The following is a 15,472-nucleotide window of genomic DNA, read 5'->3' as shown; positions in this document are numbered from 1 at the left end:
TTTTGTTGCACACTTATAATGGTGTACAGAGAGTTGAGCATGAAGCAGAGATGTTGTGAGCGTGAATGACACACTGAGAGCAGGTTTGCAGACGTCTGTGAGCACACAGAGCAGAGATCTGAGCAAGAGCAAGTGCCAACAACTGAGCGTTATTGTGTGTGTACATGGATAATAGCAAACACTGAAATAAATTTCTTGCACTCAAAAATGAATTTTGTTCCCCCAAATGAAACTTTTCTTTGCTCAAAATAATTTTCTCCTCAAAATGCAACATTTGCGCTTACAAATTTTTTTTTATGTGCTCTCTGAATAGAGGCACAAAAATAACGCCATGCAAATGAAGTGTTTAATTTCAGAAAAATGAAAAAAAAGGGAGGAAAATTTTGAATTTCCGCTTTACTGTTTCTAATTGAGACTGAACAGTTTCAGCCAACTTTACAGATAATGAATCTCAACAAAGCTTAACAGTTGTAAACAGTTTTAGAGGCTCCCTCTCTATGAGGTTAAAGTGATGCCAACTTAAATACTGGCAAAATACTGGCATTGAAAAATAATATTGTAACTGAAATAAATGTATTGAAAAATGTTGTATTGAAAGCAAACAAAATGATAGTGAAAAAAGATTCACTGAAACGCTAAATAAAAAAACGAAATCAAATAACTCCCTTACAACCAAATTTTTACACTTACATCTTTTTTTTTACCGTTAAAGTTTTTGTTTTTTCGCTGACACTGTTTTTTCAGTGTTGCTGTTTTTCAGTTTCGATTTGCTGGCACTGTTTTGCCATTCGGGGGCACACTTGAGGGGTGGGGCTTAAGGCCCACATATATTTGCATACATTTTAACCCTTTAAGACCTACCATAGAACCAAGTCCGCCAGAGTTATCTTTATATTTTTACATGCTGTAGTGCCATTTTTGGGAGCATTTCAAGTTGCTATACATCAATATAACCGCTATAGCCGACATATTTTAATAACATGCATGCATTAAGTCTATAATAACTACACAAATTGCAAAAAAGTGCAATAAACTACAAAAAATTGAAAATCATTTTTGTTTTTTGTTTTTTTTACATATATTTCTAATTAGAGAAATTTAAGAGGTTTATTCCTCAAAACTGTCAATACAAACAAGTTGCACAAAGTAGTTTCTAACAACAGGAAATTTATTTTGCATGTCTTCATAGTTTTATTTCTGAGATACACCAATTTTTATATACTGCAGGAAAAATGAAAATAAATATTATAATCCAAATTTGCAAAAACAAAAAAAAACAGCATGTGCACCAAAATAAAATATTTCCAGCAGTGCAATTTAAGTTCTAAGCATCCCAGAAACTATTCAGAAAAGCATGAAGTCAAACATGACTTCATGACTTCAAATACCAGTATAGGCTTATAAGGCCCTGAAGGTAAAAAAACAAAAAAAAAACCCCAAAAACTACATTTTCCACGAAAATGACGTCACTTCCGGTTTCGGGCAGGTAATGGCGGAAAAGTTCGCGCTGATGTCTGTTCCAACGTAGGAAGTGTTTTGAACAGCTGATCGGATCGGCAAAGCACGTTTCTGGAATATCGTGTTTTTGTTGCTGCAAGTGCTTTTTATGCATTTTTTGCAAAGCCATATGTGGAAGGAAACCGTGACCTAGGACAAGCGGATGGCATAAGATGCAAGTACAACTCCGGTTTCATATGCAAAAAAAATTATAGCGCTAGCTTACGTTCTGGTTTTACAGGGATTTAAAAATAGTTACGCAAAACATAGCGTGCCCGCTTTGACCAGTTTTAAAGGGTGAAAAAAAAAGGTTAAAAAAAGAATAGAATAAAATAGAATAAAACGTCTTTTTCACTATGACGGACAATCAAAGTTATGTTTTTCTGATTTATGAAGTGTGTGTGTGTTTCACTTCTACTCTACTGTTCTCTTTCAGAGCTTACACCAGAAGACAAATAACATCTTAAATCTATAAAATAATGACAGTTGTGAAATATCCAAATTTTCTTAAGCAAAGAGTCAGCTTACCTGAGAGTTTCCAGCATACAGTGTGAACTCCCAAGTAGAACACAAAGCAGGTTCCTGAATCCCAGAGGTGGTTGTTACTCATGTCCAACTCTCTCAGTCTGGAGGACTGGGAACTTAGAATTGAGGAAAGAGCTTCACAGCTTCTCTCTGTGAGGTTAAAGCCACTCAGCCTAGAAACATACATTTTAGTAAACTCTCCAAAGTCTTCAAAGAAACGCTTTAAAGCAATCTCTTGCCAGGATCAAACTGGATACTTACTGGGCTTTCTTACAGGCTTTGACCACTGGCAGCAGCTGCAGAAGAGCCTCTTCTGAAGCTAAGTATTTCCTCAAGTCAAAGTCATCCAGTTCTGTTTCTGATGACAGTAAGATGAAGACCAGAGCTGACCACTGAGCAGGAGAAAGATCAACTTTAGACAGTTGTCCTGAACTCAGGTGATGCTGGACCTCCTTCACTATAGTGTCATTGTTCAGTTCAATCAAACAGTGGAGCAGATTGATGCTCTTCTCTGGAGAGAGAGTGCCATTCATCCTTTCTTTAATGTACTGTAATGGACTGTCTTCTTATTTATCTGTGAGCTGATTCCTGTTTGTGTCAGCAGGCCTTGTAGGAGATCGTGATTGGTCTGCAGTGAAAGACCAAGGAGGAAGCGAAGAAACAAGTCCAGATGTCCATTTGGACTTTTTAAGGCCTTGTCCACAGCCCTCTGGTAGAAATTGTATTAAAGATATGTCTGTGAAGGTTCTCAGTCATCCAGGTCATCGTAGTCTAAGGAGCTTCGAGAGAAAAGCGTCTGGATTTCTTTAAGTTGCTTGAAGACGTTTCACCTCTCATCCGAGAAGCTTCTTCAGTTCTAGGGTCCAATGGTGGAGAGTCCCAGATTTAAAGATTGTCTAAACAGTTGACTGCAAAGGGCATTTCATGACCTCAATGTTAGCACAAGACAGCGGGGGATGAATGAAGCCAGTAGCTTATATCCAGCATTGGATAAAATAAGAAACTGAAAAAAACTCCAGTTCAGTTAACACTAGTGCCAGTTCTGATAATTGGATAATTGGATGAGAGGGTGGAATGCTAAGTGATTGGCTTAAACTTTCAGCACTGGAAGCAGCTTGTTAGTAAAATGACTCTTTAATACATTTGTCAGTAGCTTGCTTGCAGTTACACAATAGACCCAGTAATAGAATAATAGCTCAGATGTCAAATGAAACTTTTAGAAATTTTCTCACGCCTGCTATTTAGAAATAAAAATAACAAGTTAGTTTAAAGTTGATAAGACTAGTGCTTCGGCAAGATAGATATTACTTAGACACATCCTCTTCTAAAAGTTACTGACCTGTCTACACAGTTTTTATGAATATCTTTTCACAGGTAGATCAAGGAGAACCACTCATGATAAAGGCAGAATCAGTCTGGGTCCAGTTTGAAATTACGAGTTATAGTACTTGTTGGGGACCTTCAATCTACACTTGTTTGTCCCAATACCAGAAATGGATCAGTGACACCATCACAGAGACACCACTAGGCTTTGTTACATTCTCCTCCTCAGGAACTGACAGTGACTCAAACTTTATCTGCCCAACATCACCACCTACAACCAGAGGTGGAGGCAGACATTTGATACACCCGGGGCTTAGCCCTAAAGGGTAGTATGCATGTGGGATTGGGAGGGGTAGAAATGACTGAAAGATTATTAGGCTCTGTTTTGAGTTTTGTTTAAAAAAGAATGACTTCATATAGGAAAAAAATATATATCACATGTGCAGGACACCTTAAAGTAGTTTTTTAATTAAGCAGCAAGGCAGAACAAAGTCGGGGCTGTATCAAGACACGCGGACTAAACCCCAATTCAACCAGACCCAGAATTGATCCGGAATTAAAACAGGACTACAACAGTTCAAAATCAGGACTACTTAGGATTTAACCAAGACAGAACCACAATCAGAACTAGATGATAGTAGCACTAAAAATCATCATAGACCTGCACTACACTTATTTTTTTAATTCTACCAAAGTCCACTATTTAGATTCATCCATCCATTCGCTTCCGCTTATCCTTTTCAGGGTCGCGGGGGGCGCTGGAGCCTATCCCAGCTGTCATAGGGCGAGAGGCAGGGTACACCCTGGACAGGTCGCCAGTCTGTCACAGGGCTAACACACAGGGACAGACAACCATTCACACTCACATTCACATTCACTCGCACATTCACACCTAGTGGCAATTTGAAGCCACCCCCCCGCTCCGCCACTGCCTACAACCATCTCTCCCCTTAAATTTACCACTGTCCCTACCATTATTACTCCCACTGTTCCTACCCTTTTTAACACTACTGTCCCTACTAGTTTCCCTGTTATTCCAACCACACATAGCAATGGTGAAAATCTGATCTACTTCACCTCTCTCTCTGTTCTTGTTGTGTTGCTCCATGTGTTTATGGGAAGTGGAATGTAACACTTCCCCTGCCAGTGGTGGACTCCCTCAAGTGTCGGTGCGTTGGTGGTTCTTTGTGTCTGGGGGTGGGCGTCCGGGTACACACCGGCTCACTCCTTGGCGGCCGCTTATCGGGGCCTGGAGCCTGGGGCTCGCTCGGGCCACTTCGGAGGTGGGGTGCCCCCGGCCTCGGGCTCGGTCACTCAGGCACAGCTGGCTGCCGGCGGAGCTCACGGGCGCGTCACTGCAACTCCCCCTGGCTTCTGCTCCGCGGCTGCTGAGTGAGCCCTCATCTGGGACTCTCCTCAGCTCTTACTGGGACAGTGGCGCGGCTGCCCCTCTGTTGGTCTTCCTTGGTCTCTTGTGTTCTGGGGGCCTCTGGATGTCTGGAGTTTTGATCTCCTCCATACCTGCTTCATACCCTGGAGGACGGGGCTGTGGCTCCCCACACTCCCTAGCAGATCGTTACATGGAGAAACCTTTGGAATACAAGCATGCTGATCCACACAGGTATGCACACAGGTGTACACACGGGTATTCACAGACGCGGACTACAGCTTTCTTGGCTGCTGCCTCAAAGCACATTGTGCGCTGTCTATCTTGCGTGCTGCACAATATCGTTTATTATTTAGTATCTACTGATATCTACTGCTAGCTAGTTTATTGTGATGGTGCCGTGTTTTTTTATTATGTTGCTCTTTGTTGTTTGCTTTCTCTTCTGTTTTTTTTTCTCCATACAGGTGACCCAGGTGTTTTTTTTTTTTTTGTTTGTTTGTTTTTTCTTTCTTCCCCCCCTTCTCACCGTCTCTTCTCCCCTTTGGTTTTCTTTCTCTCCCTCTCTTTCTTTCATTCTTTCTCCCTGTCCTATCCCCCAGTTATGTCTGTCCCGTTTGTAGCAACTGAAAATAAAATAAATTCATAATTATAATAAAGGTCAATCAAATGGACCAATATGGCAAGGCCATGATGATCCACTTGGTAAAATAAATCCGCTTGGCATCTTTCTTGGCCTTAAGACAACAATTCTGATGGCTAAAGATCCAAACGGGACACAAAAAAAAAAAAAAAAAAAAAAAAGAGTGAATTCAGTTTTTCTTTACAGAACTACTTTCAAGTAGAGAAGGACATTCTACATTTCAAATCATTAACAATTACTTACCAGAGACAAAAACAACAGTGCCCCTGTAGTGTGGCCACCCTCCTCGCTGTTTCTTCCCATGGCGCCATTCAATAACTGCCGAGTAAGTGGAAATGGGATTCCCATGCTGGTCCATCTTGGAGTCATCATACCCCCGTATGTTAACAGTTTTTACTTCACTAAGCTTTCCATAGTCCTCCCCTTCACTCCACAGCACCACTGCAAACTTCCTCTCCTCGTGTTCTGTAGTAAATGAAGGGGGGAGGAAAAAAATTTGCTATTTCCTAGCTAGAATGCTACGGGCTATATGCTAATAAAGGCTTTTTCTTATCAAAAAATATTCTATTTGACATGGTTTCTATAGGCATACTTTTACCGTTTGAACCATTTTAATGCCGCCAAGTGCTATGTCGCATGCATAATTCTCTGAAGAGAGCATTTCCACGTTGGTCACTTGTTTCTATGTGACCCGTAAAACATCAAACCACTTTTAGCAAGCTATTAGCTTAAGCTAAGTCATTCAAATTCGAAAACATTTAGGCGACTTACCTCTGATATTAGTTTTATTCATCTCCGTAGTCTCCATCTTTGCAAGACACACTTTATTAGACCGATTTCCCGCTTGTTGTTAAATTACGTAAGGAAGCCGTTACCTGATGAGGACCGTGTGAGGTCTCGCGGTGAAAGCTGGCCACCTGTACGCTGCAGCATGGCCCGCCCTACTTTGCCTTTGATTGGTGTATCCTCATATTTGACCGTACACTTAACCAATCATGGCACTCACAGCTGAAAACAAATTTTTGAGTTCATGCTCTACGTCAGTATTTTCTCTATTTGGCGGTAGAATATGTTTTTCACAGATTATAGACTATACTGACATTCCAACTGAGTTTTGTAACTTAAGAGACAGTGATGCCGAAAAGAAAACATTATAGATCTGACACAAGTGAAATAGACTGGATGCGGAAAAACGTTCCTTCACATACTTTGACCAGATGGAAAAAACGGTATGTGCACCTTTGCCAATAAGTTAATACAGTTGTCAGTTTCTGTCATTGTTATGAAAGCTACAAGAATTTTTTTTTTTTTTTAGAAAAATCGACAGAGCTTTGACTGACATCGGACAGCACAACACACAACAACAAGTAAGTGAATGTATATCGTTAATCTCTTATCAGCTACCATAGTAGCACTTGATACAAAGTGTTTGGGTTTTAATACTTTGGTTAAGTGGAACATTCCAGTTCTAATTTGACACCCATAACTTGGCTTATATTTTTGTGTTGTGTGTACTATAGTGATGGGTCGTTCGCGAACGAAATGGCTCTTAGAGCCGACTCTTTGACGTGAACGACGCGAGCCGGTTCCTTATCGCGAGCCGTCACGTGGTTTTTTTCTTTCTTTCTTTCTCTCAGCCTCTCTCTCGCACTTTTTTTCCCCGCTTCACTCTGCACGCGAGCCTTGTGCTTTACGCTGGGTAGAGGGGGGAGGGGCGGTAGTTACACTCAGTAGCACAGGAACAGAGCCAGAGGGAGAGAGAGAGAAAGAGAGCCAGGGGCAACAACGTCACATTAGAAAGGTATAGTAATCATCCACAACGATTTTCAGTTGGATTCAGAAAGTTTATTCATGCGGGCCCATATGACAGAGAATATGCATGTTCTTTTTGTTTTCATATTATAATTTATATTTAATTGTGTTGTGGTTTGCAGTGTTTTGTGTTGTTTTTACTTTAAATTTGTAAACGGAAAAGGCTGAAAATTTAAATAGTTAAAAGTTGAAATGTGAATAGTTGATTTTTGTATTATATGATTTATTTATTACATTTTATGTGGCGTGAATAAATAAAAGTATATTTACGGTGGCCCCTAGAGACAAAGCACATACAAACTTCAAATCACGTACGAACTCTGAAGCATGTACAAACTTCAAATCACGTATGAACTCTGAAGCATGTACAAACTCCAAAACACATACAAACTCCAAAACACGTACAAACTCCGAAGCACGTAAAAACTCAGAAGCACATAAAAACTCAAAACACGTACAAAAGACAACAGAAGTGCTCCAGGATGCTGGGCGCAGTGTTGAGCTTTTGTTATCTTGTGGCTACAGCCAGCAAGTACCAACGACCGGATTTGGTGTGTGGTAGTAACAGGTAAATGAACTTTTTTTTAAATTATTTGAATATATATGAGTGCCTGTGTATAAATACACAAACAATACACACATGCTTTCAATTGTGTAATTTAAGTGATCTAGTAGCTCTGCTTTGGAAGTTCAGTTCATGCTAGAAATGTGTTTTGAAGTTTTTTCTTTTTTCGTCTCTAGGGGCCACCGCATATATTTACATATAAACATATATAAATAAAACCACTTTTTTACGTTAGTAATTCCTTTTGTGCATAATTTTATATTATTGTTAATAATAAATTAATTAAAGCAACAAAACAACCTGAAGAGCCGGTTCGGAGCCGAAAGAGCCGGCTCTTTTCAGTGAGCCGAACCGAAAGAGCCGGTTCTCTAAAAAGAGCCGGAAATCCCATCACTAGTGTACTAAGTAGGTTAACAAACTAATAATTCCATACACTTACATAGATATTTATTTTCAATGATAAGTTATGCAACATAATTTATTGTGTTTGCCAAATGACTGATAAATTCTGTTTAGGTTAGTTATGATAAGAAAATGCAAAGTATTTGAGAATCTAGACTATATTCATAATGTTTCTGCATTGAAAGTAATCTGAAGTGCTACTTAAGTAATTGTGAGATGATAAATATAATAAAAAAAATGTCGTTTTTTACTTAGAAGACAACCTCTTTCATTGTGTTTATTTAAAGGTCAATAAAAACATTAAGAATAATAACAATCACAATAATAACAACATGGAAATTTCATCCCGACTGTTTTCAGCGGAGCTGTGAAAAATGTATCTTAAACAAGTTGTTCATTTGTATCATTTCAAGGACAATGGTGAAGATGACAGCCAGAGAGAAGGAACTTTCACAGTTCCAATGGTAAATAAAAATACATTATTATAGTCTCTCTCTCCCTCTCTTTCTCTCTCCTTTTAAAAGCAACATACAGAAAAAAGGCCACAATAAAGCATTACTTTCATTCTTATGTCTCTTCTACGCTACTCCATCACATTGTAAAAGTGAAAAGTACAGCTCACCATTAAGCTGTTTAAATATGTCAGTGACAGACTCACTACTTGTTCTGGAATATATCATTCGGATATTTAATTCATATATATATTCAATACTTGGGTTGTATTCCTCACAGGAAAGTGAAGATGCTGCCCAAAGAGATGAGCAGATACCAGAACCACAAACGGTGTCACTGGTAAGAAACAAATGCAAGATGTGTTCCCTTTCTATGGCTCTCTTTTCTTTAAAGAGTAGTTAATTTGAATACTTCTCAGGGAAACAATGAAGATGCCACCCAAAGACAGGAGGAAAGAATAGAAATGGTCACAATGGTGCAGGTAAGACTTGCGGTTAATTGCATTTTTAACTATGACAAACGTCGCTATGACTGCTGTTTATGTTGTAAATGCAGTTTTGCAAAAAAAAAAAAACAAGGCTACATATGAAAACAAGTGAAACCTGCTCAAATATAACACAATTCTTTTTCAACCATTCAGGAGAACGTCCCTGAAGCAGGAGTTGATGTGAACTGCTCCAGTGGACTAACAGAAAATCAAAGCATCATCTCAATCCTCTCCTTTGCTTTGAGACACAACACTACAGGTGTATTAATGGAGGACTTGCTGAAACTGCTCAAGTTACATTCTGCTGGGACTACTGTAGTTCCATCAAGCAGGTATTTTCTGGAGAAACCCTTCGCTGATATTACAAACCAGTTTAAACGACATCATTACTGTAGAGTTTGTACTAAGTACATTGGGTCTTCACAATCTTTGGAGGAAACACTTAATTGTGTGTCATGTTCTTCATTCACAACAGTGAAAGCCAGTTTAGAGGAAGGTAACTTTTTTATTAGTATACTATTAAAAGATCAGCTAAAAGACATTCTTGAGAACCACAATGTGCATGATCTATGTTTCAGAGGTGATCCCAGTGGTAGCCATGTAATAAAGGACATATGTGATGGCAGCTTGTATCAGACCTTAAAGTCTACCAGTAAAGATGATTTTCTGTCCCTCACTTTTAATTGTGATGGTGTACCAGTTTTTCAGTCTTCCAAATTTAGTATTTGGCCAATATTGTGTTGCATTAATGAGATACCACCGGAGAGTAGAGACAAACATGTACTTCTATGTGCTTTATGGTTTGGATCCAAAAAGCCAGACATGTCCTGCTTCTTTAAACCATTTGTCGAGGAGTGTGCAAATCTTTCTCAAGTTGGTTTTGAGTGGCAAGATCCTAACAATCAGGCACGGAGACACATGAAAGTACACACATTGTGCTGTGTGTGTGATGCTGTAGCAAGACCATTGTTACAGAATTTCAAGCAATTTAATGGTGAATATGGCTGTGGAGTTTGCCTTCATCCTGGGATGCAAACAAGGAAAGGGAATGGAAAAACAAGGGTTTACGCATGTCCTGATGAAAAGCCAAGTGACAGAAATCATAAAACCACAGTAGAAATAGGACAAATAGCTGAAAGACAAGGGAAGACTATTTTGGGGATAAAGGGCTCATCTCCTCTTGCAGATTTGCCATTGTTTGATCTTATCAATGGAATGGTCCCTGACTACATGCACTGTGTACTGCTTGGTGTGTGCAGATACATGGCATCTTTATGGATGGATTCTAAAAACACTTCTGAGCCATGGTACATTGGTGTACAAACAGCAAGCATAGACAAACACCTCTTGGCTATTAAACCTCCAGGTATCGTCGCTCGAGTTCCAAGATCTTTAATTGAACGCAAATTCTGGAAAGCTCATGAGTGGCAGCATTGGCTTTTGTACTATAGCTTGCCAGTTCTGAAAGGCATACTTCCACAGAAGTATCACTGTCATTGGGCATTACTGGTAGAAGGGATAAGCATTCTCTTGGGGTCCGAATTAAATACTGAACTGATAAGCCACGCACACGACGCATTAGTGTACTTTGTTGGAGGTGTACAATCTCTGTATGGAAAACAGCACATGACATTCAATGTTCATTCATTGTTGCATTTGAGTAAAAGTGTTGTGCAATGGGGTCCTTTATGGGCTCACTCAGCCTTTATGTTTGAAAGTTTCAATGGGTACCTCTTGAAACAAATAAAAAGTAGTCAAGCTGTACCACAACAAATATGCAAACGAGTGGCAGTCTCCCGTGCCTTTCCTCGTTTAGCTAAGCAGTTTTTAACAAATGCAGCTGCAGAAGTTAAACAGTTCTGCAATGAAATGAGACAAGGAACCCAGCATCTCAAGAAGCATGAAAAGTTTACTCAGGTGACTGCCCTTGTTTCACCAAATATAAGACAAATATCTCTGAGAGATCAAGCTGCTCTCCACCCAGTTAGAGAGGTTCCCACAAACTCTGTGGTGAGTTACTACAAGAGAATTTCTATGAATGGAGACATTGTTCACGGTTACACGTACAGCAAAACAAAACAAAGAAACAATTATGTGGTGCTTTTAAAAAATGGAAGTATTTTTGCTGTCTCACACTTTGTTGAAATGGATAGTCATTGTTTATATGCTATAGGAAAATATGGTAATTGCACAGTGCAAAAGTTAGCCAGAGGTTCTCTTATAAGAACTCAGCTGAGCTATATGTCAACTGTTCACTTTCCCACAGGCTTTTACAAAGCCATAAATGCTACTCAGATAGTTAGACCACGTATGTACATACAGTGTCCAGACTCTACCTTAATTGTATGTCAGCTTTTTTATTGTCAGCTATTTTTTTTATTGATATTTTGGATGGACAGAAACATTAACAAATATACAACTAGAATAATCATACTGTCAGTTATCTGTCCGTTTTTTAACAACAACCAACAAATAAGGACTAACAATAACTAAGACAAACAGACAAAACAAACAAACAAACAAAACAAAACAAACAAAAAAAAAAACACCAGGAGAAACAAAATGATATACCGCCTTCTGGGAAACATCAGCAAAAACAAAAGCAATGGGGGCAAAACACCCGGGTGCCTAAAAACAAAACATAACCTTGACCACTGATGACATTAGACAATTTCTTCCCTCTACTGACTTTCAAGGTAAAAAAAAAAAAAAAAAAAAGACAACAGCAAAAATACCAACGACACATGACCCCCCCCCCCAAAAGAACATTTATCACAATATCTAGGAGACATTGTCGATGTACAACAAAAAAGGACCCCAGACCTGCTCAAAAATATCTTCTCTCCCCTTAATTCTATATATAACCCGTTCATATGATGCCATCTTAGACATTTGTTCAGTCCATTCCCTGAGAGAACAGGGGCTGGATGACTTCCAGTGCCTCAGTATTATCCTGCATCCTGTTATGAAAGCCAGACGCATCCACAGTCTCTGTTTTTTTGAAAGGATATTATTGTCAGGTAACAGGCCCAGGACACATACAGCTGGAGATTTAGAAAGATTAAGTTTAAAAATATCATTCACCAAGTTAATGACTGAGAGATTTCTGAAAAAATTCAAACGTACAGCCCTGCTATCACTTCCAACATAAATGAAGACAGGAAACTAAACAGCAGTGACGTTTGTAGGGTTACTGAAGTTGGGCTAGCTGGTATATAATGATGTGCTACCTGATCGCTAGCGACACAGCTATGTTAGCATAATATAAACAGTGAAGCTGGAGGACGAACACTAACACATTTCCACTAATAAAAGTTAACGTTAAGGTTCCTGATAGTTAGAGACAAATGCAATCGCATGGCAGGATGCTATAAACGGACCAAACTTCAGTCAGGAGAACAACTGAGATAATCCATCCACAATACGAGGTTAGTCATTAATATACTGCAACAACATGGGAATAGAGCAGCTGCCAGAGAATTCAACATTAATGAAACAATGGTACAGAAGTGGAGGAAGCAAGAAGAATGAGTTTAATAAAGTTTGATTTATCTGACTGCTTTGTTTTGCTTAATGTGCCTTATAATCCTGTGCACCTTATGGTCCGAAAAATATGTACTGCACACTGCCGTTTAATGTTGCAAAGCACCTCTTTTTAATTTCAGTGGATATTATACATGGTTATGCTCAGGATATGTCAGCCCATTTCTACTGGAAATGCCTTTTGGTTAAACTAAAGGAATTTGCATTTGCACTGTTACATTTTTATAAAGCTTTAATGTACATAAAAACCAGCTTCTTGTTTAAGTGGAAATAAATGGAAGGTTGTCTTTTTGCGCTAGTAATGTTGTGGAGTTGTATTTTGTCTCGCATCAATTATATCGTCAGTTATATCGTTATCGCAAATTTTCAAATATATATCGTGATAAATATTTTTGGCCATATCGCCCTGCTCTACTTACTAGGGTATATTAGACTTAACAGTTAATATATACAGTAATGGACTTCTATATATTTTACATAAGATTAAAACTTTGGGTGTAAGATTCAGATAATTATTTATTAAAAGCTCGACATTTTAAATGAGAATAAGAAAGAAAAGTATGTCTTTGTGTCCCCTTTTCCCTGTTAATGCCCTATCGGCCCCCCTGGCTAAACTTTGCTAGATCCGCCCCTGCACAGTTACCAGCCGTCAGCTATGTAGAAAAAGATCCTGGTGTAGAAAGTAATATTAAATAAATTCTAACAACAGCTCATCAAGATTAAACGTGCTGCTGTTGTTCAGCCGCTGGTTTCCTCTTTCTGGTGCAAAGTGGGCGAAAAACAAACAAGAGAGACGGACTCGCGACAGAAAAGCCGATCAGCTGATCATTGATCAGTTTCACGATTGAAGTAGCATCAGGAGAGGGAGGGAGAGAGAGAGGCAGTCGCTCCATATATTGGTTGTTAAGCTTAACGTGGCAATGCTTTACAAACATTCAGAGATGAACTTACACACTTGCTTTACTTCTCTCTGGGATAACTTCCTCAGAGATGAAATGCTGTTTTGGTAGCGAGGCTACAAATACACACAGCCGCTCTATCACGTGACCACGGTTATGAGTCGAGTTACACCATGTCGCAAGTTTTGTGAGGTGCTTTTTTGATATTTAATGGATCGGATTAAATGTTTTTATTTCTCTCCGATATCCGATCCAGTAATTTACATCAGTATCGGACCGATACTGATACGTAATATCAGATCGGTCCATCTCTAATCATGACCCGCAGCTTTTATGGCTGTGGTTCCAGGAAACATCAGCTGATACTAGAAATTAATATTAAATAAATTCTAACACCAGCTGACCAAGCTTAATCATGCTGCTGTTGTTTAACGCGACCTCTGCTGGTTTCTTCTTTCTGGTGCAAAGTGGGCGATAAACAAACAAGAGAGACCGGACTTGCGACAGATAAGCCGATCAGCTGATCATTGATCAGTTTCATGATTGAAGTAGCAACAGGAGAGGGAGGGGAGAGAATGAGAGAAGAAGAGGCAGCTGTGCAGCAAAGACGCAGAATAACTCCAGCTTTGTGCCTTTTTCATTGTAGCTGAAGTACGGGACAAACTGTTCCTTTTCACCTCAATACGAAACGCGTAATATTTTCTCTGAATACGAGGCGATTCCATTTTTTACAGGACGGTTGGCAACTCTACTAACTAACCTTATGAACAAAATAAAGTTCAACATCAGTAACATCATAGCACCCACCCAGGTGTATAGAAACCCCGTCATGCTAGCTAGTACCCAGTACGAAAAAGTCAGCATAACAAAAATAAACTCCACCTAAACTTGGTTTATATCTGACCCAGATAGACTGCAGGTCATAACTTCTTACCTGAAGTTCAGTTCACCTGACACTCGGAAGGGCGGCCGCCTCAGGTCTCTCCTCCTGCCTCCACTTTCCATCATCCACCTGCTGGCCTCCACCACTTGCTAATCTTACTGAATCTGTGGAAGCTCCGCGATAGCCAGAAGTAACGAATAATGACCCTATCTAAATCCCAGTAACAATTAACGCGTTCCTGATTTTGGCATAACAACTGCACTGGTGTTTAGACTGTGGGAGGAAGCTGGAGAACCTGGAGCACCCACACAAACTCCACAGAAAGACCACTGCCAGTAAGTGGTTTTTAACTCGAGACCTTCTTGCTGTGAGGCAGCAGTGCCAACTCAAAATGTGAAGTTAGTGTTTTCCAGTGGAAACGTTGTTCTTCCTGTTAAACTTAATCGTGTGTGTGTGTGTGTGACCTCTGCAAAAAATGTAAGACTGAATCCAAAAATCTTGATTGAATTGACAGTAAAAAGTAAAACATTAAAAATAAAATCTTCAAACTGTGAAGAAGATAACTCTCTTGGGTGTGACAAATGCTATTTTAAAACTGATATATGATGTTATTCTTGTTAACTTGCTCATTATATTATTGTAAAAGCTATAGGCCTACAGTGAATCTTAACAACAACAGTCATTTAGACATTAGGTATTTTATGTAATCTATTATGGCACAATGTTTCATTGCAATGCTTTGTTGTAGTGCAGCAGCAGGTCCAGAAGCTCTTTTTTCATTGTTGATGTCACGGTCCTGGGTCGGGTCGATCCAGCATTTTGAGTTTCTTATGTTTTGGTTTGTTTTTGCATTATGGATTAGTTATTCTCTGGTGATACTGTTTTGATTACAATTATATTCTGATTCTTTAGTTATCTGATGATGATGTTAATGACGATGATGATTATTTCTGGTTCAGGTTTTGTTATCTTGCCCTTATGTTTGGTTTTGGTTGCCTGTGCTTAGTCTTCTCTGCCCGTATGTTCCTCTGTTTGTCCATGACGTCATTATGCCTG

At 39.2% G+C, this 15,472-nt stretch overlaps 2 long non-coding RNA genes across 2 annotated transcripts; one reads left to right on the top strand and one right to left on the bottom strand.

Moving 5' to 3' along the window:
• Positions 1-1,548: 1,548 nt before the first annotated feature.
• Positions 1,549-14,500, bottom strand: LOC120721920. Its single transcript, XR_005693295.1, has 4 exons — positions 14,491-14,500; positions 8,802-8,804; positions 2,284-2,465; positions 1,549-2,195 (listed from the first exon to the last, which is right to left on the bottom strand). It is a non-coding gene; the product is annotated as an uncharacterized LOC120721920 (long non-coding RNA).
• On the top strand, positions 8,491-9,183 carry LOC120721919. Its single transcript, XR_005693294.1, has 2 exons — positions 8,491-8,943; positions 9,023-9,183. It is a non-coding gene; the product is annotated as an uncharacterized LOC120721919 (long non-coding RNA).
• Positions 14,501-15,472: the final 972 nt, after the last annotated feature.

This window comes from Simochromis diagramma, unplaced genomic scaffold (assembly GCF_900408965.1).
Source record: "Simochromis diagramma unplaced genomic scaffold, fSimDia1.1 OVJJ01000612.1, whole genome shotgun sequence".
NCBI classification, from domain to species: Eukaryota; Metazoa; Chordata; class Actinopteri; order Cichliformes; family Cichlidae; genus Simochromis; species Simochromis diagramma.
The sequence above is the reverse complement of the archived record's forward strand: the minus strand, read 5'-3'. Positions and strand labels throughout refer to the sequence as shown.